This window comes from Loxodonta africana, chromosome 7 (assembly GCF_030014295.1).
Source record: "Loxodonta africana isolate mLoxAfr1 chromosome 7, mLoxAfr1.hap2, whole genome shotgun sequence".
In the NCBI taxonomy this organism is placed as follows: domain Eukaryota; kingdom Metazoa; phylum Chordata; class Mammalia; order Proboscidea; family Elephantidae; genus Loxodonta; species Loxodonta africana.
In genome coordinates this window covers 115,070,446-115,097,096 of record NC_087348.1, presented here as the reverse complement: position 1 = coordinate 115,097,096, position 26,651 = coordinate 115,070,446, and the positions used below count along the sequence as shown (strand labels likewise).

The following is a 26,651-nucleotide window of genomic DNA, read 5'->3' as shown; positions in this document are numbered from 1 at the left end:
TGTTTTCTTTGGACCTATCTTCCTTTCACTAAATCTCTCTAATCTGCTGTTTTAACTCATTCATTGTTCGATTTCATTTACTTTATTGTCACAAAGTTTCAAATGAGTTTTCTTTAGATTTTTTTATAGTCTCTTGTTTCTTGTTTATATTTAAAGCTTTATTCCTTAAAATATATCATTCTTATTTTATATTCAGCATCTGATAATTCCATATCTGAAGTTTTTGTCCGTATGATTCTGCACTCTGTTATTTCTTCTGGCTGTCACTCATGGTTCTTAATTTACTTGTGTGTTTGTAGTTTTTGACTTTTGGTTCAAATTCCTTGGATCATTATCTGAGAGACTTCTCTTAGGTCATGTTGAAATTGCATTCCTTTAGACAGGATTTTAATTTGCTTCTTCTCATCATCTGGGGGCACGAAAATCCAGGACAGCTTTATATTAAGATCTCTACTTGAGTTTGTTTGGACCACCCAGAAAATTTGAAATTGGGCCAAAACCCAGTGTGAGGGCTGCCTTATACTTCCAAATTCTTAAGAGAGAATTTTCCCCTCTATACCCAGTGCCAAGGTGAAAAGAGGCAAGTTTCCTTGCTGTCCACTTCTAAGAGAAAACTGTATCCCAATGTGATCTCAGTTTTATATGGGGGGCTGTGATTAGACCTTCTACCTGGAGTGTACCCTAGATTTTGTCTACTTTCTTTTGTGCTCTGTGCAGTCTTCTATATAAGTTCAATTTCACTAGGGTTCAGCAGATTCTCTCAGGGTCAAAGCTGGATTCTGTACTTACTTGCCTCCCACCTTCCCGTATCACTCTGTTTTTGCTTCAGCTAGCTTAGCAATACATTTAGAATATTGTAGATACACAAACAAATACCTATATCTATCTAACATTTTAGCAATTTACATTAGGAAGGTTATTCAGGGTATCTAATCACCTAGTCTGAAACATTGCAGAAAATGGAAATCCCAGGTTAAACTAGAAATGTGTTTCAGATGATATTAAAAAGGAAAGATATTATTAAGTAAAAATGATAAGAGAGCTTTCTGAGGGCAGGAACAACCTATTTTTGTTTATATCTTTACACACAGCTTAATATGCCTAAGACATAATGAAAGCCCAATAAATAACAGATGAATAAAATAATATAAACATTTATATCATACTGGAGACTTCAAATGATTTGATCAGTGTAGCTCATTATTAAATGTATTTTAATGAATGTTTGGCTGGTTCCTAAATACTCATATTCATGCATAATAATCTATTATATGTACATGTATAACATATGCACATATTATGGTGTGTTATGGTCGGCAGTTCAGAACCACCAGCAGCTCCGTGGGAGAGAGATGTGGCAGTCTGCTTCCATAGAGATATACAGCCTTGGAAACCCTTTGGGGTTGCTATGAGTCAGAATTGACTCCACGGCCATGGGTTTTTATCATGTATATGCATTATACTTAGTAGTTCTAACATCGTAACATTATCAGTTATTGCTAAGCCCGGCACATCTCTGATCAATTGTCAGGCAAAATGGTGCGCACCCCAGAAAAGAGTACAGCTCGACAACCTTAATTAGTGCTAACCTATTTCATATTCTGTATCAAAAGCTGTTTTTCTAACATTAGATAGTGATTCATTTAAGTTATAAGCTTTATCCATGGAACTTCCCCTTAGCTCTACTTCTGTGACCTGAGAGGAGGGCACGTTGTTGAACATGAAATTCCCAAATGAAGTAGAACTGAGGAAAGGAGGTTTCCTGCCAGTGGCTTTTCCCTTACAACCAGGGATCTCTTTAAAACTTGGTAGAAAAGGGAGTACAGAAACAGCAAGAATCCACAGTCTTTCAGATCCGGCTCTGAGGTGTACAGCTAGTTTTGATTTACTGGCTAGCAATCTGTGGTATAGGTAACTAGACTAAAAAATACAGTGCTTTGAGATCAGGAACTGTTTTGTCCCATTTAAAAGGAGCTTAGCATGATGTTTAGAGACAGGCATTGTAATTTTTAAAAAAGTAGTTTCAAATTCTGGCTTTGCCACTATTTTTTCTTTTTTGTCAGTCAGCAAGCTACTAACCTTTCCTTTCTAAGTCTATTTCATCATCTGGGAAAGGCAAATAATATCTAGCTCATAAAAAATAAGATTTCATTGATATTAAACAGAGATAATATATATAAAATCATTAGCACAGTGCCTTACTCAGTGTAGGCACACAATAAAACAAACAAACAAAGAACCAGATGCTGTCGAGTTGATTCCAACTCATGGTGACCCCACGTATATCAAAGTAGAACTGTGCTCCTTAGGGTTTTCAATGGCTGATTTTTTCAGAAGTGGCTCACCAGGCTTTTCTTTTGAAGCACCTCTGAGTGAACTTGAACTGCCAACCTTTTGGTTAGCAGCAGAGCTCATTAGCCATTTGCATGAAACACACAATAAAATTTAGCTATTCTTCTCCAAAGCCTAGTGCAGTGCTTGTTATGTAGTAGGACCCTTAATAAACGTCTGAAAGTTCACTAATAAAGCCAGTCATCTTTACTAGTTTAAGCAACTGTTCAGAATTTATTCACTGCCTTTGGGCTCCACTATTGGCAGAAATAAGAAGGAGGATGACTCATCAAGGAAAAAAAAAAAGCCATATAGAGATCTATTTACTTCAATTGCTGAAGGGCTTGTGAAGCAGTTGTGCAAAGAAGGAAGCGAGAGCTGGTTTCTTGCCCCATCAAGGGATGGGAAAGGTCCTCAACACCTGACACCAGCTTCACCCTAGAACCAGCAGCTTCCGTTCTTTCTGCTTTGCCTTGGCAAAGCTTGTGTGCTTCCATTGAATCAACTTGCTGACGTGCAGCTCTGCTGCCACTGCGGCCACCACCCACGTAATCTCCCTCAAGAAGCATTATGTATTCTTGCCAACCTCCAAAAAGGGGTTAGAGATGAAGATCTGCTCTCCAGAGGGCCTGCTTTGTGTCCTCAGTGAGGGTCTTTCCAACCATTTCCTTTGTTAGCTTGAAGAACTCCCACCTTGCTCTAACATTTCAGCTTGTTCTCAGAAAGAAATGTGGACTCCTAAAAGGAAACATCAGTAGACCTTCTGATTCCAGACGGATGTATAAAACTGTCACAATAAGCATAGGAATATTTCTATGGCTAGGGTTAGAGAGGGATAGAAGTTTTGTGGTCAGAACACAAAGCCATTAATGGAATTACAGGATTTCTTTCAAAACCAGCCACCTCCTCCTCCTTCCCATTTCTTCTTTAGTTTGTGACTTTAAGCTAATTCCTTAGACACTCTGGGCTTCAAGGCTGTCCCTTACAGGTTGGAAGCAAGATATATTTGCAGAGGAATTTTTGTTTTTCTGTGAGATGTTTCCTACACCATGTACATTGCTATTGCGTTGTATGGGTTTTTGCTGCACTCATAGAATCGCCTACAAAACCCAGGATAAATTGCATAATTCTAGAGGGATCTTTAATAGTGTCATGCAGAGAGAGAGTAACATGGCTTCCATGATTCTGCCCAGTGGTGGAAGCTGTTTTTATCTTGAACCCACCCATGAAATAACTCTCCTAATAAGAAGAGTAGGATGAAATATCTTCCACATTACTGGGGCAGAAGTTGCCATTCAGATGCAGAGCTGGGCGTTGTCAGAGCAGAAGAGAGGCAGGCAGGCACACTTGACTCTTCTACCTCCTAGCTATGTGAAGTTGGATAAGTTCTTAATTGTTTGAATCCCATTTCTTTATCTTTACATGCCTGACTGCATTGGCTAGAACCTCCAGGGGAATGCCGAGTAGAAGTTGTGAGAAGTTTTTGGAAGAAAAGGTTTTTATTCTTGTTTTTTATCAGGTTGTGGCAGATCCCTTCTATCTCGTTTCCTGAGAATGGGTGATAAATTTTGTCAATACTTTTTCTGCAACTATTGATATAATCACCTACTTTGTCTTTTATTTTTTTTAATATGATGAATTACACTGATTGATTTTTAATTTAAGCCAACCTTGCATTCCTGGGATACACTCCACTTGATCACAATGTATTATCTTTTCATATTGGTGATATTACCTGCTTTGTGCAGCAGGCTCCATAGTGGAATTTTAAGTGTTTCTGGGACTCTTAATACATGGACGGAAACTCCGATGGCATGGTGGTTAAGAGTTCGGCTGCTAACCAAAAGGTCAGCAGTTCAAATCTACCAGGTGCTCCGTGGAAACTCAAGGGTGTAATTCTACTCTGTCCTGTAGGGTTGTGGTGAGTCAGAATTGACTTGACAGCAATGGGTGAGTTTTTGTTTTCAAATATAAAACATTCCAAGCTATAAATTTCCCTCTAAGCAACCTACAAATCTTGTTATACTGTGTTGTCATCTTAACTGAATTCACGTTATTTTCAAATTCCTCTTTAATTTTTTGTTTGATCCATGGATTATTTAGATGTGCTATTTAATTTCATGGATAACATTGTGAAGAATGGGAATTCCAGAACACTTAAGTGTGCTCATGGGGAACCTTTACATAGATCAAGAGGCAGTTGTTCGGACAGAACAAGGGGATGCTGATTGGTTTAAAGTCAGGAAAGGTGTGTGTCAGGGTTGTATTCTTTCACCATACCTATTCAATCTGTATGCTGAGCAAATAATCCGAGAAGCTGGAGTATATGAAGAAGAACGGGGCATCAGGATTGGAGGAAGACTCGTTAACAACCTGCATTATGCAGATGAGACAACCTTGCTTGCTGAAAGTGGAGAGGGCTTGAAGCACTTACTAATGAAGATCAAAGACCATAGTCTTCATTATGGATTGCACCTCAACATAAAGAAAACAAAAATCCTCACAACTGGACCAACAAGCAACATCATGATAAGTGGACAAAAGATTGAAGTTGTCAAGGATTTCATTTTACTTGGATTCATAATCAACAGCCATGGAAGCAGCAATCAAGAAATCAAAAGACACACTGCATTGGGTAGGTCTGCTGCAAAGGACCTCTTCAAAGTGTTGAAGAGCAAAGATGTCACCTTGAAGACTTAAGGTGCGCCTGACCCAAGCCATGGTATTTTCAATCACATCATATGCATGTGAAAGCTGGACAATGAATAAGGAAGACTGAAGAAGAACTGATACCTTTGAATTGTGGTGTTGGCGAAGAATATTGAATAACCATGGATTGCCAAAAGGACAACAAATCCATCTTGGAAGAAGTACAACCAGAATGCTCTTTAGAAGCAAGGATGGTGAGACTGCGTCTTACATACTTTGAACATGTTGTCAGGAGGGATCAGTCCCTGGAGAAGGACATCATGCTTGGCAGAGTATAGGGTCAGCAGAAGAGAGGAAGACCCTCAATGAAGTGGATTGACACAGTGGCTGCAACAAAGGGCTCAAGCATGGCAACAATTGTGAGGATGGCACAGGACCAGGCGGTGTTTCATTCTGTTGTGCACAGGGTCGCTATGAGTTGGAACCGACTCAACAGCACCTAACAACAACAACATTTAATTTTCTAATATTTGAAAATATTTCCCAATAACACTTTGTTTTAGATATCTAATTTAATTCCAATGAGGGGGTCAAAGAAAATAATTTTCAGTCAATAAGATTTTAATTCTTTTATAGATTTATATAACTACAAACACTTGTTTTATATCCCAAATTATAGTCTATTTTGGTAAATGTTCCATATGCACTTAAAAATATATTCATTCTGCTGTTGCTTGATGGAGTGTTTCATAAATGTTAATTAGGTGAAATTAGTTGATAACGTTATTACAGTCTTTTTATATCCTTCCTGATTTTCTTTTTGTTCTATCAGTTATTGAGAAAGGAGTGCTAACGTCTCCAACTCTGATTGTGAATTTGCCTCTCCTTTGGCTCCGTCAGTTTTTGCTTCATATGTTTTGAAGCTCTTCTTTCTCATACATACACATTTAGGGTTGCTATGACTCAGCCCATCTTTGATGGCCTAGTGGTTAAGAAGAGTTCATCTGCTAATCAAAAGGTTGGCAGTTTGAATCCACCAACTGCTCCTTGGAAACCTCAGGTGACAGTTCTACTCTGCCCGATAGGGTCGCTATGAGTCACAATCAACTGGACCACAATAGGTTTGGTTTGAAGCCCTGGTGACCCAGTGGTTAACCAAAATTTCAGCAGTTCAAATCCACCAGCTGCTCTTTGAAAACACTACGGGGCAGTTCTACTCTGTCCTCTGTGGTCGATATGAGTAGAAATTGACCAATGGCAACAGGTTTGTTGGTTTATTATGATTCAATAATGTATTGACACCTTTATCATTACAACATCATCCTCTAAAGCACTCTACATTCCTTTTTTTTTTTAAAAAAAAAAAAACTCTATTTTGACCAAGGGTAAGCAATACATTTACACAAGCTTTCTTATGTTTAGTGTTTTCATGGTCCATGTTCTCTATCCTTTTACTTTAAAATTGTCTTTATATTTGAAATGGATTTCTTTTAACAGCTTTTCTTGTTTTTTTAACTGAATTTAACAATTTCTGCTTTATAATTAGATTGCTTAGACATTTCATATTTAATATAGTTATCAATACGTTTAGATTTAAACCTACTATCTTGCTATTTGTTTTCTATTTGTTCTGTTGTTTCTTGTCTTTTTGAATTGTTTGAGTAGTTTGTATGATTCCATTCTATCTCTACTTGTGACTTCTCAGCCAAATCTCTGTTTCATTCATTCATTTTAGTTGTTGCCATAGGGTTTACAAAATTCATCCTTATATTTTCAGAGTCTGCTTTTAGATAATATTTTAACACTTCACACATGGCCTGAGAACCTTACAACAGTGCACTTACATTTCCCCCTCCCATTCCTTTATGCTGTTTTTGTCATACATTTTATTCTACTTATGTCATAAATCCTACAATATATTGTATTCATTTTTCTTTAAACAGTCAATTTTTTAAAAGAGATTAAACAATGGTAACAACTCATGTATATTTACCCACATATTTACCACTTTGGAAACCCTGGTAGTATAGTGGTTAAGAGCACAAAAGGTCAGCAGTTCGAATCCACCAGTTTGAATCTTTGGGACAGTTCTACCCTGTCTTATAGGGTCTCCACGAGTTGGAATCAACTCGATAACAATGGTTTCTTTTTATATATTTATTTTTAATTTACCATTTCCAGTGCCCATCATTCTTTCATAAAGATCAAAATTAGCATCTGGTATAATTTTCTTTCTGCCTGAGGAACTTCTTTTAATGTTTCTCATAGTGCATGTTGGTTGGTGACGAATTCTCTCAGCTTTCGTTTGTCCAAAAAGCTCTTTGCTTTGTCTTCATTTTTGGAAGATATTTTCCCTTGGAATAGAATTCTAGGTTGATAGTTTATTTAGTTTATTTCAATGCTTTTTAAATGTTGCTCATTTGTTTTCTACCTTTTATAGTGGCTGATGTGAATTTTCCTTTCCTTGTCCTCTTTGTTATTCACTATATAATGTGTGTTTTTTGGTGATGAGGGCGTTCTGGCTGCTTGTAAGATTCTGGTTTTCAGTAATTCGATTATGATATGCTTTGATTTGTTTTTTTAATTCTGCTGGGGTTTGCTGAACTTCTTGAATGTATGCATTTAGAGTTTTTATCAAATTTGGAATAGTTTTGAGCATTATTCCTTCAGTTATGTTTTCTAATTACATGTATGTTAATTCCTTGATATTATTCCACAAGCTGCTGATGCTGGTTTTTTTTTTTTTCTGTGCTTCATTTCAGATAGCTTTGTGCTATGTCTTCAGTGTCACTGATCATTTCTTCTTCAGTGTCTAATCTTCTATTTATTCTTCTCAATGTATTTTTCATTTTAAATATTTCTAAGTTTTACTTAGATCATTTTTTTGTGTTTTCCATTTCTCCCTTCATTATGTTCATGTTTTCCTTTATCTTCTTGAGTATATAGAATTTATTTATAACACTTGTTTTTATGCCCTTGTCTGCTAATTCTATCACTTCTATCTTTTTTTGTGCCTGTTTCTATTGCACGATTCTTCTCCTGGTTATGGATCATATATTCCTGCATCTTTGCATTCCTGATAAATTTGATGGGATGCCAGACACTGTGGCTTTTATGTTGCTTATTTCTGGATTTTTATATTTTTATTTATTTATTTATTTATTTATGTATTTGAATAGTATAGGACTTTCTTCTGGGGCCCAGTTAAGTTACTTGAAATTATTTTCTTGAGATTTTATTTTAAGTGCCACTCAGAGCAGCCTTTAGTCTGGGACTGATTTAGCCCTAACCCTTTCACATGCGTGAAGACACTGGGCAGAAGACTCAAGGATAGCCCTCTGCAAATCTCCGGAACTCTTTCTCTCTATGTGCAGCTCTCTCTCTAATACTAATACTATACCCCTAAAATTCAGGCCACCTTGACCTATCCAAACTTTGATTTCTCTCATCTCAACTCAGTGAGACCACTGGGTTCTGAGTTCTTCCTCCCTCTTGAACTGTACTCTAGAAAGTGCCTACACTGGTAAACTGAGCATCAATAGGGCTAATCGTATGCCTTGAGGATTACAGTCATCCACTGCTAAGCATTATTCCTTCAGTTAGTTTTCTAATTTTATGTATGTTAATCCCTTGATCCTGTTCCACAAGTTGCTGATGCATTGTTTCATATATCAGAAAGCCATTGTTTCATATAATTTGTTCATGTTTTTAAAAGTTTAATCTGGTCCTAATCTCTTTACCTTAGCATGACCCACTGCCTATGGTCATTAAACTTATTTTATACTTCCATTAGGCCATGTTAAAAGTTGGTTTTTCTAAAAGTCCTATGTGGATCCTTGACATTCACTCATTCATTCACTCGTTCAAAGTGGGTTTTGTGCTCTGTGCTGGGAACTATGTGACGTACTATGGATACAGAGATAAATGAGACCTGGTCACTACCCTGTAAGAACCACCTGAGCTTGCAGGAGACAATCCTTGGTCTATGTGGTTATAGTACGTACATGCCTGCTATTATGGGAGGATAAATAAAGTGTCAGGAAACCAGAGGAGGAAGGAATTAATCATAACTGGGATGAGTTAGGGTCAGGGTAGAGGGAAGATTTCACAAAGGAGATGACTCAGCTGTCGCACAACTCAGTAGTCTATGCCCCATAAAACTAATAAGCAATTTTGCAAGATTTGGGCTATAGCTTTGTTGAAATTGTTAGTGAACTTAATAAAATTAAACACTTAGAATTCATAGGGTAATGATATAAGAATATAGCTTCACTACATATTTAATGGAAACCCTGGTGGCTCAGTGGTTAAGTGCTGTGGCTGCTAACCAAAAGGTTAGCAGTTCGAATCCACCAGTGGCTCCTTGAAAACCCTGTGGAGCAATTCTACTCTGTCCTATAGGGTTGCTACATATTTTAATATATGAGAATAAAATTGTCAGCAGGTGAATTGTACGTGAGAATCAAAGAATTCAAATAAGATGAATATGTTGTTGCTACTGAGTCAGTACTGACTCATGGTCACCCTATCTAAAGGTCACAAAAAGCTATCTGGTCCTACAACATCTTCATGATTGTTGGTATGTCTGAATCCATTTTTACAGTTATTGTGTCAATCTCCCTATCTCATTGAGGGTTCCCCTCATTTCATTGGCCCTCTACTTTATCAAACATGATGTTCTTTTCTAGCAATTGCTTTTTCCTGGACAAATAGGATAAATATGATCACTATTTTGCCATCTGTCAGATAATTAAAGATCAAAACAATAATGATAACTAATGTTGAAAGGGTGGAAAGTGTTAGGAAAAGATACTTTTTATATGCTTATGGTAACATTGCAAATTGATAATTTTTGGAGGGCAATTTGGAAATAATTTTTTTTTTTAGAAACATCCTAGAAGATTTATTCCTTTTGACCCAGTAATTTATCTCCTAGGAATATATCACAAAGAAATGATCATAAATGCATACAAAGAGTCATTAACTTTAACTAGAAAGTTCATAATAGTGTTATTTAAAACATTCAGCATTTATAAATAACAAAATAGTAAAATTAGATGATTGGTTAAATTATTATACAGTACTTCTACTTGATGAGTACTATGTAATGAAAAAAATTTACATAATAGTACAGTAAATAACGCATAATTTCAATTACGCGCACACATCAATATACAGTGGCTTGATTAATGGGCTGTACAGTTTTATGTCACATGTTTTATTTGTTCTATTTTATATTTTCTAAAACTACAACTATGAATGTGAATTCTTTTTATAATCCCATAAAAGCAAAAATATAAAAATAAGTAAGTCCAGTATCTATAAATCCAGCTTGAATAAAAATGTTAAATGTAGAAAGTTATGAAATTCAAGAGAAGGTAAGGCAATTAACACAAAAAAAATTTACACAATAGTCTGCATAATTTTATCAATTCTCAGTATCACATGGATAATTCTGATAGTATATTTCTCTTCCCCTTCATATCAGAATCATTAGATATCTGAATTTTCTTGACAAGATGCCATTTTCTCCATATCTTTGTGAAAATATTAAGCATCTGGATTTAAAAATAATTCAATCAACCACATGGGAGCTTCATCCACACAATTCCAAACATTCAGATATTTGGACATAGGAAACCCTGGTGGCATAGCGGTTAAGTGCTAAGGCTCTCAACCAAAGGGTGGGCAATTCGAATACGCCAGGTGCTCCTTGGAAACTCTATGGGGCAGTTCTACTCTGTCCTATAGGGTCGCTATGAGTCGGAATCGACTACACAGCACTGGGTTTGGTTTTTTTTTTTTTGGTTATTGATTTAAATGACAAACTTTTCTAATTCTGTTGCCGGCCCTACCCCTCCCAGCTGGGAAGTCCCCATTTCAGCCCTCTGACTGGGATGACTGCCAGGTGAAAAGAGGGCTTGTGGCAGAACAACAGAGAACAAAAGAGGCAATTCTAAGCTTTTGAATTTCAAAATAGAGTTTTTCAGAGTAGGTTGAAAGAAAGGGCTTTTGAGTGTGCTGTAAACAATAGTTTTGGGAAGAATGCTGTATGATCTAAGAGCCAATTTTTCCTGCCTTAGACTTGTAATAATTCCTCAGGCTGGGAGAGGAGACATTAGAAAGGAAGTAACAGAGTTAGGTATTAAGAAAGAGTTCTGTATCTTGTTCCTTTTTGCCCCAGGAATATCTCCAAGTGTACGTACATGTGTGCATGTGTGTATAAATATCTGTATATGTATGTGTGTGCACTTGTAAATCTCAGAACAGAATGGTTACTGGAAAGCAGAAGAGACTTGAGATTCCCAAGTCGTATGTAGCAGCCTCTCAGAGACTGTAGCAAAAAGAATAGACCTGTATAAATGGGCCAGGAGGAACTGGGACATGTACCCAGGGTCGCTATAACCCCAGAAGTGTGGGAGAAAATATCTAAAATGGGTAGGGATGGATCCAGGTCTTGTGGGGCCTGAAGCGTATAAAATTTGGGGTACCTTTTAGAGAAAAAGAGTAAAAATTATTAATATAAATTTAGGAATGAATGTCAATATCTAATTAGGATTAGGAAATTAAATCATAACAAATTAAAAAAATTTTAAAACTGACAAATACCACAACCGCCACAAAATCAGAAAAGTAATATAACATTTTTGATGATAAACTATCTGATATGCTATCATAATTTATGTCTACAGTTCTTGGCTTCATACACTTTGATTTCCTCTTCATATGACAACACATTTGTGAGGTCATTTCTATACAGAGAATGCAAAGATAACTCAGAACTTCTTCTAGATGTTGATCAAAATTTGTTTTTTATTATTCCTAGTTACCCACCACCAAAACAACCCACTGCCATCAAGTCGAGTTGGGAGGCTTAAAACGTGGTATCACACTCAGATGTACTTGCTGTTTGCAGTCTTGCTATAAGTCTGCGCCCTACAAGGAATTCTGGTAAGCACAAGAATTCTGATAGACATTATTTTTTCAAGTCCTACCCAAAAAGAAAAAAAAAAAAAGGTAAATTGCATTTGCAGTGTTATATTTTTATACTACATTACTGAGTATATTGCTGACAGGGGACAGTTTCTATTTTGATTAGGCATTAATGAGAATCAGACCTTCTGCTTATAATTTTTCATGTCTGATCCCTGGAAGAATTTTCCACAGACTAGCTTCTGTTCCATACATTTCAAATCTTGCTTCTCCTCCACTTAACATACATTTCTGATACCAGACACTATAGGACTTATTTTATATTGCAGTACATCTTACATCTTTGTGTCATGATAATACTCTGTTTTATAAGAATGAGGATAAAAGAGCATATTCATGTTTCTGAATCTCTTACCATCGAGTCAATTTCGACTCAGAGTGACCCTATAGAACAGAGTAGAACTGCCCCACAGGGTTTCCAAAGCTGTAAATCTTTTTTTTTAATTGAACTTTAGATGAAGGTTTACAGAACAAACTAGTTTCTCATCAAACAGTACACACATTGTTGTATGACATTGGTTAACAACCCCATGACATGTCAACACTCTCCCTTCTCAACCCTGGGTTCCCTATTACCGGCTGTCCTTGTTCCCTCCTACCTTCCAGCCCTGCCCCAGGGCTGGTACGCCCCTTTAGTCTTGTTTTGTTTCATGGGCCTATTCAATCTGTGGCTGAAGGGTGAACCTCAGGAGTGGCCACATTACTGAGCTGAAAGGGTGTCCGGGAGCCATATTCTCAGGGTCAAGGCTGTAAATCTTTGGCGAAGCAGACTGCTACATCTTTCTCCAGTGGAGTAGCTGGTGGGTTCGCACTGCCGACCTTTTGGTTAGCAGCCAGACTCTTAGCCACTGTGTCAGCGGGGCTCCTACTCATGTTTCTGGTGGGACTATAACTGATATAACCTCAGTGGAAGGCAGTTTGACAGTACTGAACAAATATAAAATGTACATAATATTTGGCATACAAATTCTACTTTTAAAAGTGTATTCTACTGATGTACTTGAATATATGCACAACAATGCATGTATATGTATGAGTATGTATATATATCATCTGTGTGTGTATATATATATATATATATAGATAAAGATTGCAACATTGTTTTTAAGAACAAAAGATTGGAAATAACCTAAATGTTCCTCAATAAATTGTGGTTTATCCAATACAATATGTACAACCTATAAGAGCTCTTTATGTTGATATGAAAAGATATCATGGTTTTTACATTTGCATGCACTGTATATTAGAAATGAATTTATTTTAAAAAAGTAATGAAAACAAAAACTCAGCCATATAAACATATTGTTTAGAAATGTGTAGATCAATACCAAGTCAAAGAAAAAATTAGTTAAAAAAATTGAAAGTGATTGCGTCTGGGGAAGAGGCTTGCTGTTTTTTTTTTTTTTTTTATGTCTTTTAGCATTTTTTGATTTTGCCATTATGTGCAGATATTAAAAACCAAAACCAGTTGCCATTGAGTCATTGATTCTGACTCACGGTGGCCCCGTGTGTGTCAGAGCAGAACTGTGCTCCACAGATCTTCAGTGGCTGATTTTTCAGGAGTACATTGTCAGGCCTTTCTTCTGAGATGCTCCTGGATAGATGCAAAACTCTAACCTTTCAGTTAGCAGCCACATATGTTAACTGTTTGCAGCACCCAGGGACTCCGTGCAGATATTAGTTTGATAAAAATACTAACTTAAGAGAACCCATAAAGTCACAATGTTTGACCACCTCTACTTCATTCCTCCTTTTCTGTCCCCGCATCACATTTCTCTCTAGTGTGTATGTCCACCCAAAAGGGACAAAAAAAGACAACTGTTTTCTCGCCTTTGGATTTTACCAGTCCGTCTTTATTCTGTGTACAAAGAGTGATTTATCTGTCTACAATCTGAATGGTTCCATCAGTGTTTGTAAAATCAGTGTGGAACAGCTCCAAACTTAAGACTCACATCTTAGAAGTTGCATTGTTTTCAGTATAGTGTTATTCCCAGCAAAGACTCATCTTTGTTCCTAACCAAGACCACAGACATCATCTGATTATCTGAACATAACTTGTAGCCTATTATAGGAGCTACTTTTTCAGACATAAAATTTTTGTCCTTTATAAAATATTTCCAAACCTAGGTTTTCTTGTAAAAAAGATCTCCCTTGCTCCACTTAACAACCTTGGAGAGCGTAGTACCAGGAACTCATCCTCTAAATCTCCCTAAAGAATATTTCTTCTGAAGTTAATGTTGAGTGAAGACTGTAGGGGAATTTGCATTCTTCAGAAGCTATTTTAAGTCTCAAAATTGCAGTGGATAGGCATGATAATGATACAATGAAAATAATAATGCTCATTATTTGTTTAGACTCCAGAAACATTTAATAAATTATTTGTTGGGTGCCTTCTCTGTGCCAAGTAAACTGAGATACAATTAGAATATGCTTAATTATATGATTCCTTAAGCAATCAGTATTTATTAAATGACTCTGCTAAAAGATATAAGAAGGAAGGGAGAGAGGGAAGGAGGAGGGGAAAGAGGGAGGAGGGGAGGGAGGAAGGGAAGGAGGGAGGAAGGAGGGAAAATGTATATGAATCCATTGCCTACTATGTGTTGGGGACTTGTGTGGTTTTCTACATTATCTCTGGTAATCTCTCACATAACCCGAAAAGGATAAAAAATTAAATGTGTGTGTGTGTGTTAAAAAAGTGGTATTTATTGCCTAATGAATAGGACAGATAGGAATTCAGGAGAAAGCTCATTAGAGCATGGGAAGAGGGAACATACTAATGTTTATTAAGCAGTGGAAACTTTATATGTTATTAGATTCTACCTTTTCAATAACTCTGTGAGGCAGGTATTATTATCCTCATTCAGAAACATTAAAACACACGTAGTTAATGAACACCTAGGAATTTAAGTTCAGATCTATAGGATTCCAAAACACTTTCTCATTCTACTTTAGCGAAAGACAAGTCTTGCCTTTAAGGATGGAAGAACTCATACGATTAGATGTGAGTGCCATTTAAATATCTGGATATTTAGCGAAATTTAGGGAGTTTAATATATAAAAGAAAAATTCTAATTTTTTCAACGATTTATTGGACAAATATATATTGAATTCCTACTTTACGCCAGACATTGTGATAGTTGATAGGATTCAGCTCTGCACAAGACACTGCCCTTTCTCTTATTACAGTGTTGAGGGGTGGGGAGAGAGGAGGAAACAGGTTGTCGTAGTGCAATGTAGTAAGTACTGAGATGGGGGCATATGAGTGTGCAGAGATGCACACAAGAGGATAAGTAACTCAGATGTTGAAATCCATGTAAGCTTCCAGGACAACTTGCTGAGACAGGAAGAATGACTAGGTATCAGCCAAATGAGTGGGAGTGAGGAGCAGGGGTAAAGATGGAGGGTGTGGTGGTGGCAGAAATGTTCTGATGTCACAGAAGCCTCAGATGTCCTGACACATTGTCTAATACTTGTCGGAACATGGGTGGGTAGGCAGAGAGGTACTTTTAGGCTGGAAGAATAATTGGGGAACATAATCCAGTAATTACTGTAGGAGCATGAGATGAGGGTTATTGACCCAGAAATACCCTGTAAAAGGGCTTTCTCTGTCCTTTCCATTCCCAGAGACAGATTGTGCTGATGTCGGAGGGAAAATGTGTGCTTTTATCCCCCTTATCTAAGTAGGTCAGTATTTGCTAACACTCAAGGAGTCTGCATTATTTCCCAGTTTGCTAGAACATTGTGCTAATGAGGAGCAGGTCATAGGTTTAATCCCCTCGTGGGCCTCTTAGCTTTGCGCTCTGTTCTGCAGCCACAGACAGCACCCCTAACCCCAGGTTGTGCTTTCTCAAATGCCAGTTTCTAGCAGGAGAAGCCTGGTGAGACTTTGTGGACAGAGAGAGTTCATCACCACTCAGCGCCCCAGAGGGGCAGAGCTTCCAGCGAATGTTCCACTGGCAGCGTGCAATCAGCGTAATTGTGGGTTTCTAAGAATGCTTAAACATTTAGTGCTACTCCACTAGAGCCCTAACCTCAGCTCCTGCGGAAAATTTATAGCCAAGAGGCTGAAATCAGCTAATATTCTCTTCTTCCTCCTCTTTAGAGGAAACTAAGAGAATTTATTAAGCATCTAGTGACAATGGCGGGGGTGGGGGATGGTTTTCCATACTAGATGCTGTAGCAAAAGGGTCAGGGACACCATCATGCATAGTAGGTTGAGCCTAAATACCCACGCATTTATTCAGCAATGACTTTACAGTACAGTTTATAGACTTAGTTCTGTGCTAAGCATTTGGAAGAAAAGATGCCCTAATTAACATTTATTGAGTATGTTCTGTGTGCCAAGAGCATGGCTAAGCATTTTACAAGGATTATTTCATTTAATGCTCAAAATAGCATGTTTAAAGGTCTAGCTGGCCAGACTACCAACCCCGACCCCACTCCTATGTCCATCTATTTCCTGGGAGAAGAGGTTAGAAAGTATGTGTGGCCATAGAAAAAGCGCAACTGTCAGAAATTCCCCAGAAGAAATTTTCTAGACAGTTTATTATTATCTTTTCAAGTATCTCCACTTTTCTGGGACTCCAACTATATGTATGTTTTGGCTGCTTGATAATATCTTCCAGCTCCCTGAGGGTCTGTTAATTTGTTTCAGTCTTTTTTCTTTCTGTGTTTCAAGTTATACAGTTTTTATTGTTATTTTCTCAAGTTCATTGATCTTTTCTTTTGCAGTATCTAATCTGCTGCTGATCCTTTTTATCCATTGTATGTTTCATTTCAACACAAATACAGATACTGTAGTTTTCATCATTAGAATTTCCATTTACATCTTCCTACATCTCCCATTTCTCTACCCATTATGTCTATGTTTTGCTTTAAATCCTTGAGTTTATTTAAGTTTTGTAATTGCTGTTTTCAGGACCTTCTTCAATAATTCTATTAGGTGCTCTACATAAGCAACTAATTAATTTTCACTTAAGTGGAAATGTAATGTTCCATTTTATAGTTAAACTAAATCTCAGAGAGGCAAGGTAAGTTTTCCAAGGTCATGTAGCAAGTAAGTTGAAATTTGATTCCAAAGTCTGTTCTCAAAATCACTATTCTAAACAACAGTTTGTCTCCGTGGTCACTATTCTGTTAACTGTTTGTTTAAACTTGGGCAAGAATTTTACTTCTGTGAAACTGTTTGATGTTTATAAAACTAACGGTAATAAAAATGCCTACTTCCCAGCATTGTATATGAAAAGTACTTTTCCTCTGAGTTTATTTTTTTGTGTGTATGTTGTGATTGAAGAGGAGCCCTAGTGGCGCAGTGGTTAAAAACTCAGGCTGCTAACCAAAAGGTTGGCAGTTCAAGTCCACCAGCCGCTCCTTGGAAAACCTCTAGTCTAGGGAAGTTCTACTTTGACCTACAGGGGCACTATAGTCAGAGTCAACTGGACAGCAACAACTTTGGTTGGTTTTGGTGAATGAAGAGGGCAGCCCAGCAAAAGCGTGATTAAATGTGCATAGTTAGGGGCGAGACACCTCAGTGGAAGGCTCTGGTGAGCCAGGAGGCATGAGGGCATAGGGGTTTGTTTCATAGAGGTCCTTGGGTAGATCATTAAAAACACTGGAACCCCACTCCTTCATAAATATGCCTGATTCTGCCTGGGTATGTCTGAGCAGCTAGAGTTTCATTTTATTAATATGAATGTACCATTTTAACATGAGTATAGAATGAAAAAGGTATATTGTTGTATATTCGCCATTTTAACAACCTCTTTCATTAATCCAGGTGGTAATAATCATCAGGGAAGGATCTGCTGGAGGGTGTTTTCCTTGTTTAAGGTAAGACTTTCTTCTTATCTTTGTATCTTCATAGAGCTTGCAGTATGACTGGGGGGCTGTTTGTATGCCCTGTGTATCAAGGACACATAAATGAATTCCATCCTGATGGATATCCGTTTCCTTTTTTGTTGGTGTTCTTTGGGCTACAAGTCAACAGAGCTATCCTAGGCAACCATCTTAAAAACTCATTTGAGAACTTTCTGCTGCGGACCAAATTTGTATGAACATGTTGCTATAGAAATATCTGCTCCCTAAGGAACTCACAGTGTGGTGGGAAGATACTATGCATAATAGACAAAAGGTAGAAACAGTCTAAATGTCCATCAACAGATGAATGGATAAATAAAACATAGTATATACAACGGAATATTACTCAGCCATAAAGAGCCATTAAGTTCTGATACATGCTATAACATGGATGAACCTTGAAAAGATTATGCTGAGTGAAATAAGTTAGCCACAAAAGGACAGATATTGTATGATTTCATTGGTATGAAATAGGTAAATAGATAGAAATAAAAACTTATTAATGGTTACCAGGCATGGGCAGGTGGGAGGGGAAAAGACAAGCTCATTGCTTAGGGAACACTGAGATTCTGTTAAGGATGATGGAAAAATTTAGAAACAGACAATGGTGATGGTTGAACAACATGATAAACATAATGTCACCTAATTAATTGTACATGTGAAAAATGTTGAAATGACAAGAATTTTGTTCCATATATATTTACCACAATGAAAAATTAATTAATTAATTAAAATTATGATGTAGTAATTGGTGCAAGCCATTAATATGTGGGAGAATTGAGGAAAGGTGCTTTATCCAACTGGGAAAGGGATGAGTAGGGAAGGCTGTAGAAGGGCCTCAGGAGAAGTGATGCTGGACTCGAATTCTGAAAGATGAATGCAAGTTTGTCACAGGTGGAAGTAATGGCAGGGAGGGAGAAAGGCATTTGGGAAGGCCTGGAGGTGTGATGACCACAGTATCTCTGGTCTCTGTAATTTGTTTTGACTGGGGCTCAGGGGAGATAAGACAGAACAGGTAGACAGGGCTCAGACCATGAAGAGGCTATTATACCTCTTGGTCACAAGAGAGTCTACGTGCAAGAACGTGGGTGAGGAGGTATTAATTCGTATCCATGCTGGAAAAACAACTCAAAGTACAAGGCTGGCTGCTGATGAATCAGTTGCCTCAGATCTGTGTCTGATCCCAAACCAGGGTAGATGCAGAAATACCAATGACTGACTGGGCCTAAGCTCTCAGACAGCAAGAAAATCTGCTGAGTGGAAGCCTTTGGAGCCTGACTAAGTGAAAAACAGCTTTGCTCAGAGCTCTACCCTCTGGCCTGTTTTTGATGGGAGGTAACTCAGCTGGGGGTGGATGATGTTGGCTCTTAAGGCAGAAATAGCACTGCCTGGGCTTGTGCAGGCTCCTGAGTTCACAGACAGACCACAGGAAGCTGACAAGTCCAAAGAGGCACAACATGGTGGAAAGAGCAGGGACAGAGGCCAAGAAAATGTTTAAAACCAAGGGATGGAATAAGGAGAGAAATGCTCTATGTCGATACCAACCTCAGTGCAGACATCTACTTGCTATTCCTTCCTCAGTTCTGTAACTATAGCTATCAGGTACCAGGCTTTGAATTAAGTTCTTTCCTTGCAAAATAATTATAATAACTGACATTTATTTTGAGTTCTTGTATTGTCTCATGCACTGTTCTAGGTACATTCCATATTTTACTCTTTTAATCCTTATTCCTACCCTATGAGGGAGTTCCCTGGGTGGTGCAAATGGTTAATGGGCTTGGCTATTAACCAAAATGTTGGTGGCTCTTCCACCCAGATGTACTTCAGAAAAAAGTTCTGGCAATCTACTTTCAAAAAGTCGGCCATTGAAAACCCTATCAAGCACAGTTTTACTGTGACACACACAGGTCACCATGAGTTGGAACCGATTCGATGAAAATTGGTTTGTTTTGGTTTTTGGTTACTCTATAAGGTAGCTATGGAGCCCTGGTAGTGCAGTGGTTAAAAGCTCAGCTGCCAACCTAAAGGTCGACTGTTCCAGCTGCTCCTTGGAAACCCTATGGGGCAGTTCTACTCTGTCTTATAGGATCGCTATGAGTTGGAATTACTCAATGGCAATGGATTTAGCATTTTGGTTATGAGGTAGCTATAAATATTATTCTCATAGAGAAGAAATCTGAGTCTCAGAAGTAAGACTTGCCTAATGTCACTCAGATAGGAACTAAGTATTGGATCTGGGATTTGAACTAAGGTATTGGAATTTCACAGATCCATTCTGGCAGTGGTTATTGTCCTTCTCACTATAACTTCATGAGAGAAGCATCATTATCCCAAATTTATAGATGGGGAAACTGAGCCTCAGAGTTGTTAAGTAAGTTCTGGAGCCAGAATGGATCTCAGTCTCTAACACTAGCACTGCCTGCCTTAACCACTACACCCACAGCTCCCAACACCGTACTCCATGTCCAGATCTAGTTTCAGTCTCAATCAGACTCTTCTTACAGCAATGTCTGGACCAGATCATTCCATAACAGGAAACTGGGCTGTGGGGAGGCCTTGCCAAACCTCCCAAGGAGCTGTTACATGTGTCCCCCTGAGAGCAACTAGATGCTAGCCATATGTAGGACAACAGTAAAGCACTTTAACCAAATGTTAGTTGGTTTGAACCCACTCACTGGCTCCACTGGAGGAAGACCTGGAGATTTTCTTCTGTAAAGATTACACCCAAGAAAACCGTATGGGGCAGTTCTACTCTGTCACATGGGATTGCCATGAGTCAAAAATTGACTTGACGGCAGCTAACGACAACGACATGGCCAGTTAGTGTTAGCCAGAGAAGCAGCTACATCCATCAGGCAGTGGACTACAATCGTGGGTATATTTCCCCCCACCTTTCCTGTCTCATAACCAACCTCAAATGCCAGAGGAGTTAGGCCTTGTAAAGAGAAGTAGGGGAGGTATCCCTGTACCAGACATAGACTACACTCTCCCTTGCTCTCCAGGGATCCAGAGCAGGAGGAGACAAGACAGAGTGGACCAGGTTTACTCCCCACTCCACATCCCTCAAGGCTGGCCTGTGCAGGAGGTGTGGAGGAGAGATAATGAATAAACTGGTTGTGAGATATAAATTTTAAACTGGACTAAATGAGACTTTTTAAAATTAAAAAAAAAAAAGAAGAAACTGGGCCATTATGAAAGTTATGGAATCTGTCCAAGACATCATGAAGAGATTCATGATGTCTTGGACAGACTCCATAGATCACAGTTAAAGGCAGTGATTGAAAAATATAAAAAACTGTTTCATGTTGATATCCTACTGAGTTGAGACTGTTCAATAGGCTAGACACATCAGTCATCTACCAACTCAAACGTTCAGCTTAACCAACTCTTCCTATCATCAGCTGTTCCTTGTTTTGCCTCTTTTCATTCTCAGAAGAACTGCTACTTTCATTCTCAATGCTTGTTCCCTTAGCAGTGCCCTTTCAGCGCATGGTTGAAAGCAGAGCTTTGAACGGGTACCAAATGGTTCAGAACAGTTCAGTAATTGACAACTCGAAGGCGGCATACTCATTGCACAGCAACCAAATCTGTTTCTGCTAGATCTTGACCCAGGTAGGAAACAAATGGTGGTGCCTCTCTCAAAGATGGCAGCAGATTGCGCAGCTTTCAACGTGTGTCACTCTCCACAGTCCTGTCAATAATCCAGTCTGCCACATCAGCTCCTGAAACTTTCAGAATCCATGCAGGAGACTGGATTATTGGCAGCAACGTGGAGAGCAACACACACATTCAAAGCAGTGGCACAGTGGGCTGCCATCTTTGAGCGGGGCACCACTTTTTGTTTCCTACCCAGGTCAAAATCGAGGGGTAACAGATTTGGTTGCTATGCAATGGGTACGCTACACTTATTTGTGTCAGCATTTACAGAACATTTTTTGAGCCGTTCCAAATCAGTTCGAAGCCCTGATTGAAAGCTGACAGTTGATAGTTTTATAGGATTCATACTCCGTATTTTTCCCCCTACTTTGATTTTATACCGTTTAAGGTAAAGGAAACCCTGATGGCATAGTGGTTAAGAGCTATGGGTGCTAACCAAAAGGTCGGCGCTTCAAATCCCACCAGGTGCTCCTTGGAAAACCTATGGGGCAGTTTTACTCTGTTCTATAGGGTTGGTATGAGCCTAAATCGACTCAACAGCAATGAGTTTTTTTTTTTTTTTCTAAGGTCCAGGCACTATAGTTGTGCGAAGGCCAAAGCAAATTTTAGTTGCGCAACAATGGCATCATGAGCTAGGCTGTAAGCAGCTCCAGGGGATAGATTCTCAAACCCTGTTAAATGGCTTCCTAAGACCTTTCTCATGGACAGTGCAGGGACTGAACCGTGAGCTCCATTCCTGTCAAACTGGAGGGGATGGTTTGCATGTCCCTCTACAGAAAGACTAGATGGCCTGGGGATGTGAATCAGGATCTTAGAGAGCTGGTGGGGGGAGCGGGCAGAGGTGGGTAGCTGCTGAAACATACAGCCCTGAGGCAGAGTCAGTCCACCTGAGATTGTTCTGTCTCAGCGGTTGGAGAGAAAACTGAGAGAGACTCAGGAAGACCATGGAACTATGAAAAGGAAGAAAGGCCTGGATATCTACTTCTGAAAATCATGCATTGAAAACCCTATGGAGCACAGTTGTACTATGACATACATAGGGTCACCATGAGCTGGAATCAACTCAACAGCCTGGGATGTGCCAGGTACCTGAGCTTAAAAATTCTCAAGTTCTCAACCTTTTCAGACCCCTCAGGAGGAAACAGAAAAGGAAGTGTTTCAGAAAAACAAAGGCCTTTATTCAAGCTGCAGAAAGACGGATGTGAGAAGCATGAGGAGGGCGAGGACGCAAATTTTAGGGCGACCGGTACCTCCTGGAGAAAAGAATATCCAGACCTCCTGGAGAAAAGAATATCCAGAAGGATGTGACTTTTACTTTGTATTCCTATTGGTCTGCATAGTAAAATGCAAAAGCCAAATCCATTTCCACTAAGTAGCTTCCAACTCACTAGCAACCCTATAGGACAGAGTAGAACTGACCCGTAGGGTTTCCAAGGGGTGCCTGGTGGATTCGAACTGCCAGCCTTTTTGTTAGCAGTTGAACTCTTAACCATTATGCCACCAAGGTTTCTGTCTGTGTACTAGGGGTCTCAGAAACATGCAAAATTCCACTATGGAGCCTGCTGTATGAAGCAGGTAATATCTACTTATTTCAGCCCATGTTGGAAATTGGTACATCGGAAAGGGACATTTCACATGTTTAGTGGGACTGATACCTTGGGGGCTCACAGATTACTCGGATGTCATAGCAGTCATGGTTTTTATTTTCTATCTTGATGAAAAGTTTGTGATTTTTATGTTGTTTCAGAACAAAATAGAACTGAGATCTTACAATTTACATACCTATTTTCTTGTTTTTTGGACAATTCTGTCACATTTCCAACATTTAAAATGTTCTTTGGTCTGAAAATGTGCTGGGGGTGGGATGAGGATTCCTGTCCTATGCCTATGGAAGTCGGAGGGAGTTTGAGAAGGAGTAACAGCTTCAGAGAAGGAATTGTTCACCCTTACACTCTCTCAGCCTATTTAGGTGAAGCGACTTGGATTGCATTTTGCTTTAGTTCCACTCTCGTGTAGGTAAAGAAATTACTGCATGAGCTCACCCTTGGCCCTCAGCCCTGGGCTATCATGCTGGCAAATCTATGATCATAGAGTCAGCACATCAAATGTCTGTACCTTTATTCTAATCTCAAAATGAAATAGACTCAAAAAACAGTTTTTTCCATACTATTTTTATTCTTAAACTCTGGAACCTATGATTTTCCTCTGAGGCATTTTTGTGTGTCTGGTATGGGAGGGCAAGAAAGGAGAGAAAAAGGGGAAAGAGGGTAGGGAATTAAAATCTACCCTAACATACTCAGGTGAAATTGCTTTTGTCACATGGTTTAGGACATGGGCTTTGTGGACAGTATTGTATAGATGTGTGTGGGCCTTTCCAGCCATGTTTTCATCATCATTATTATTGCCATAGGGAGCACAGCAAATATTTGCTGTGGCTTTGAGCAGAACACAAACCAGAGCCCTTTTGTGCTTCAGGACCCTCTGCAGAGCCTCTGGCCTGTTGTTTCCCTTCCTGAGCCAGCAGTTTACCCTGAAAAACAGCCCTACAACCCTCGCCCTTGTTCTCCGTCAAGTGAATGTGCCAGGCAGCATGTTTGCTTTGCCCACGGCCTCCCCACGGGACAGCAGCCCCAGTTCTCTGCTCAGTTCAAGCATCTTACATGAAACTTGAATACTCAGCAGAGCCCCACAGAGCCACACAAGAGGAATCCCGATGGGATCCTAGCCCTGGCCCCTCCCTCACCTCCCCAGTCACTCCAGTGCCACCTTGCATTCTCTAACCTATCCCCCACCATCCCAACACCCTCCTAAGGGTGGCAGCTGCAAGAAGAAAGCCCCAGTTTGGAACCATGAACTCTCCTTGATCCATAGTTCTGGCTTGGGATCAATTTGTTGCTACCAGTGACCCCTCTCCTGAGGGAAGCACTTGACATTGGGCTGCTGAAGGAGGCATTATGTGTCCTCTAAAAAATCAGAACAGGGAAAATCAGTTCTGGTTGGGGTAGTCAAGGGATGTGGGATCTGGGAAGGGCATTAAAAACTGGTTGATGCTGAGTCGCCTATAACTTGTGGTGACCCCATGCGTGTCAGAGTAGAAGTGTGAGCCACGGAGTTTTCAATGATCGATTTTTCAGAAGTAGATTACCAGGCCTTTCTTCTGAAGTACCTGTGGGTGGACTCAAACCCCCAAACTTTCAGTTAGCAGCGGTGAGTGTTAACCGTTTGTGCCACCCAGGGACTCCAAGGCATTAAAAGAGAGGGAGAACAAAGATTGCTGGAGAAGAGAGGAAGAGAAAAGCTAGAAGGAGGTTGAAGACAGATTAGGAATAATCTTTTATGATTCTCCAAACAGCTAAGGTGCAGCCCTCCCTATAACCTACTGTCTTCAGACATCTCAACATGAGGGCAAGCCCCTCAGGGCAGCAACTGCACTACCTACACAGGTATGGCACAGAGTAAGCACTTAAGAAATACTTGTTGACTTGAACTGAAATGTTGACAACATGAGCAAAGCTCAGCAGGTATAAGAAAGAACAAGACAGGGGAGGGGTAGGGAAACAAGCTAGAGGGGAAGTGGGTATTTTCTCTTCCTGTATGTCATGTAGCTGAAACTCATTCAGTTAGTCAACAAAGATTTCTGAGAACTTTTGCGTGGGCTTTGCTTTCAATGCAAGAAATAAAATGGCAACTCCCCTAGCCTCCTTCTCCCTCTTAGCAGATGGCTGCTCTTCTTCTTTCCTGAGAAAATGGAAGCCATCAGACCTCTCTCATCTAACCACCAACAAACTGACCACCCTGCCTGCATCTGGACACGCATAGTCTGCCTACCTTCCTGTTAGGTGGAACAATGGTCCTTACTGCTACCAGGGGCTGGACCGTCCCCAGGTGTACTGGCTGCTCTCCCCTTTGATCCACTCAGGGCTTCGCTTCTGCAATTATCCCCTCTCTGTCTGCATCAACAGTTTCTCCCTCTGCAGAATCGTTACCGTCTGCGTACAACTTGCTTCAGTATCTCCTATCTTAGCTGTAACTCATTTCTTGGTTCTGTTTATAGCAAAGCTCTTCAAAAGAGTATATTATATTATATTATCTGTTTCTAACTCCCAGCCTCGTGTATTCTCTTTAATCCACTCCAGTTGCATTTTTATGTGTAAACACTGTTGAAGATGCCCTGGTCAGGTTCACTAGTCATTTGTCTCTTGCCAGAACCAACAGTCTGATTGTATCTCTTACCTTGCCCAATTTGTTCCAACCACAGTGCTCATTCTTGCTGTTCTTCAAAACACCAAGCTCTTTCCCCATGTGAACTACTGCTTCCTTTTCCTGGAACGTGCTCCCTTCAGATCTTCTCCAGACCTTCTCCCTTCACTCAGTTCTCTGCTCAGAGAGGCCATCCTGGCATCTTACCTGACAATTACACCCCCTTACCGTTCCCTGAGCCATCTCTACCCCTTACCCTGCTTTGTCTTCCTTCTTAGCATTTATTATTGCCAAAATTATACACTTATTTGCAAGCTAGTTTATTGTATGAGTTTCTAGTAGAATATAAACTTTAAGAGCTTAGGGGACTGACAAATTCCTTTCCATATCCCCAGTACCCAGAACAGGGGCTGGGTGATGAATGTGTAAAGGCACAGTCCCTGCCCCTAAGGAACTCAAAGCCTAATTGAGGATGATAATAATAATAGTGATGATGACAATACATAGCACTTTGTGCCGTGTATGTATATATATGTGAAAACCCTGGTGGCATAGTGGTTAAGAGGTATGGCTGCTAACCAAAAGGCCAGCAGTTCAAATCCACCAGGTGCTCCTTGGAAACTCTATGGGGGCAGATCTACTCTGTCCTATAGGGTCGCTATGAGTCAGAATCAACTCAACGACAATGACGAGAATACGTATATACATATACACACATGTCTGTGTAAGGAGCCCTGGTGGACAATGGTTAAGCACTTAGCTGCTAACTGAAAGGTGGGCAGTTTGAACCCACTGGCTGCTCTGTGGGAGAAAGCTGTGGCAGTCTGCCTGCATAAAGATTACAGCCTGGGAAACCCTATGGACCAGTTCTACTCTGGCCTGTAGGGTCGCTATGAGTAGGAACTGATTTGACGGAAGCGCATTTGGACAGATGGATACCTATGTAAACCCAGTGCCGTCAAGTT

The 26,651-nt window shown here is 39.5% G+C and overlaps 1 long non-coding RNA gene across 1 annotated transcript in view; it reads left to right on the top strand.

Annotated features, from left to right (window-relative positions):
• Positions 1-26,651, top strand: part of LOC111752125 (uncharacterized) — a 62,238-nt gene that overhangs the window by 24,520 nt on the left and 11,067 nt on the right. The window contains exons 5-6 of the long non-coding RNA XR_002787121.2: positions 11,807-11,931; positions 17,750-17,802. This is a non-coding gene — a long non-coding RNA (uncharacterized LOC111752125). The remainder of the gene's footprint in view (positions 1-11,806; positions 11,932-17,749; positions 17,803-26,651) is intronic.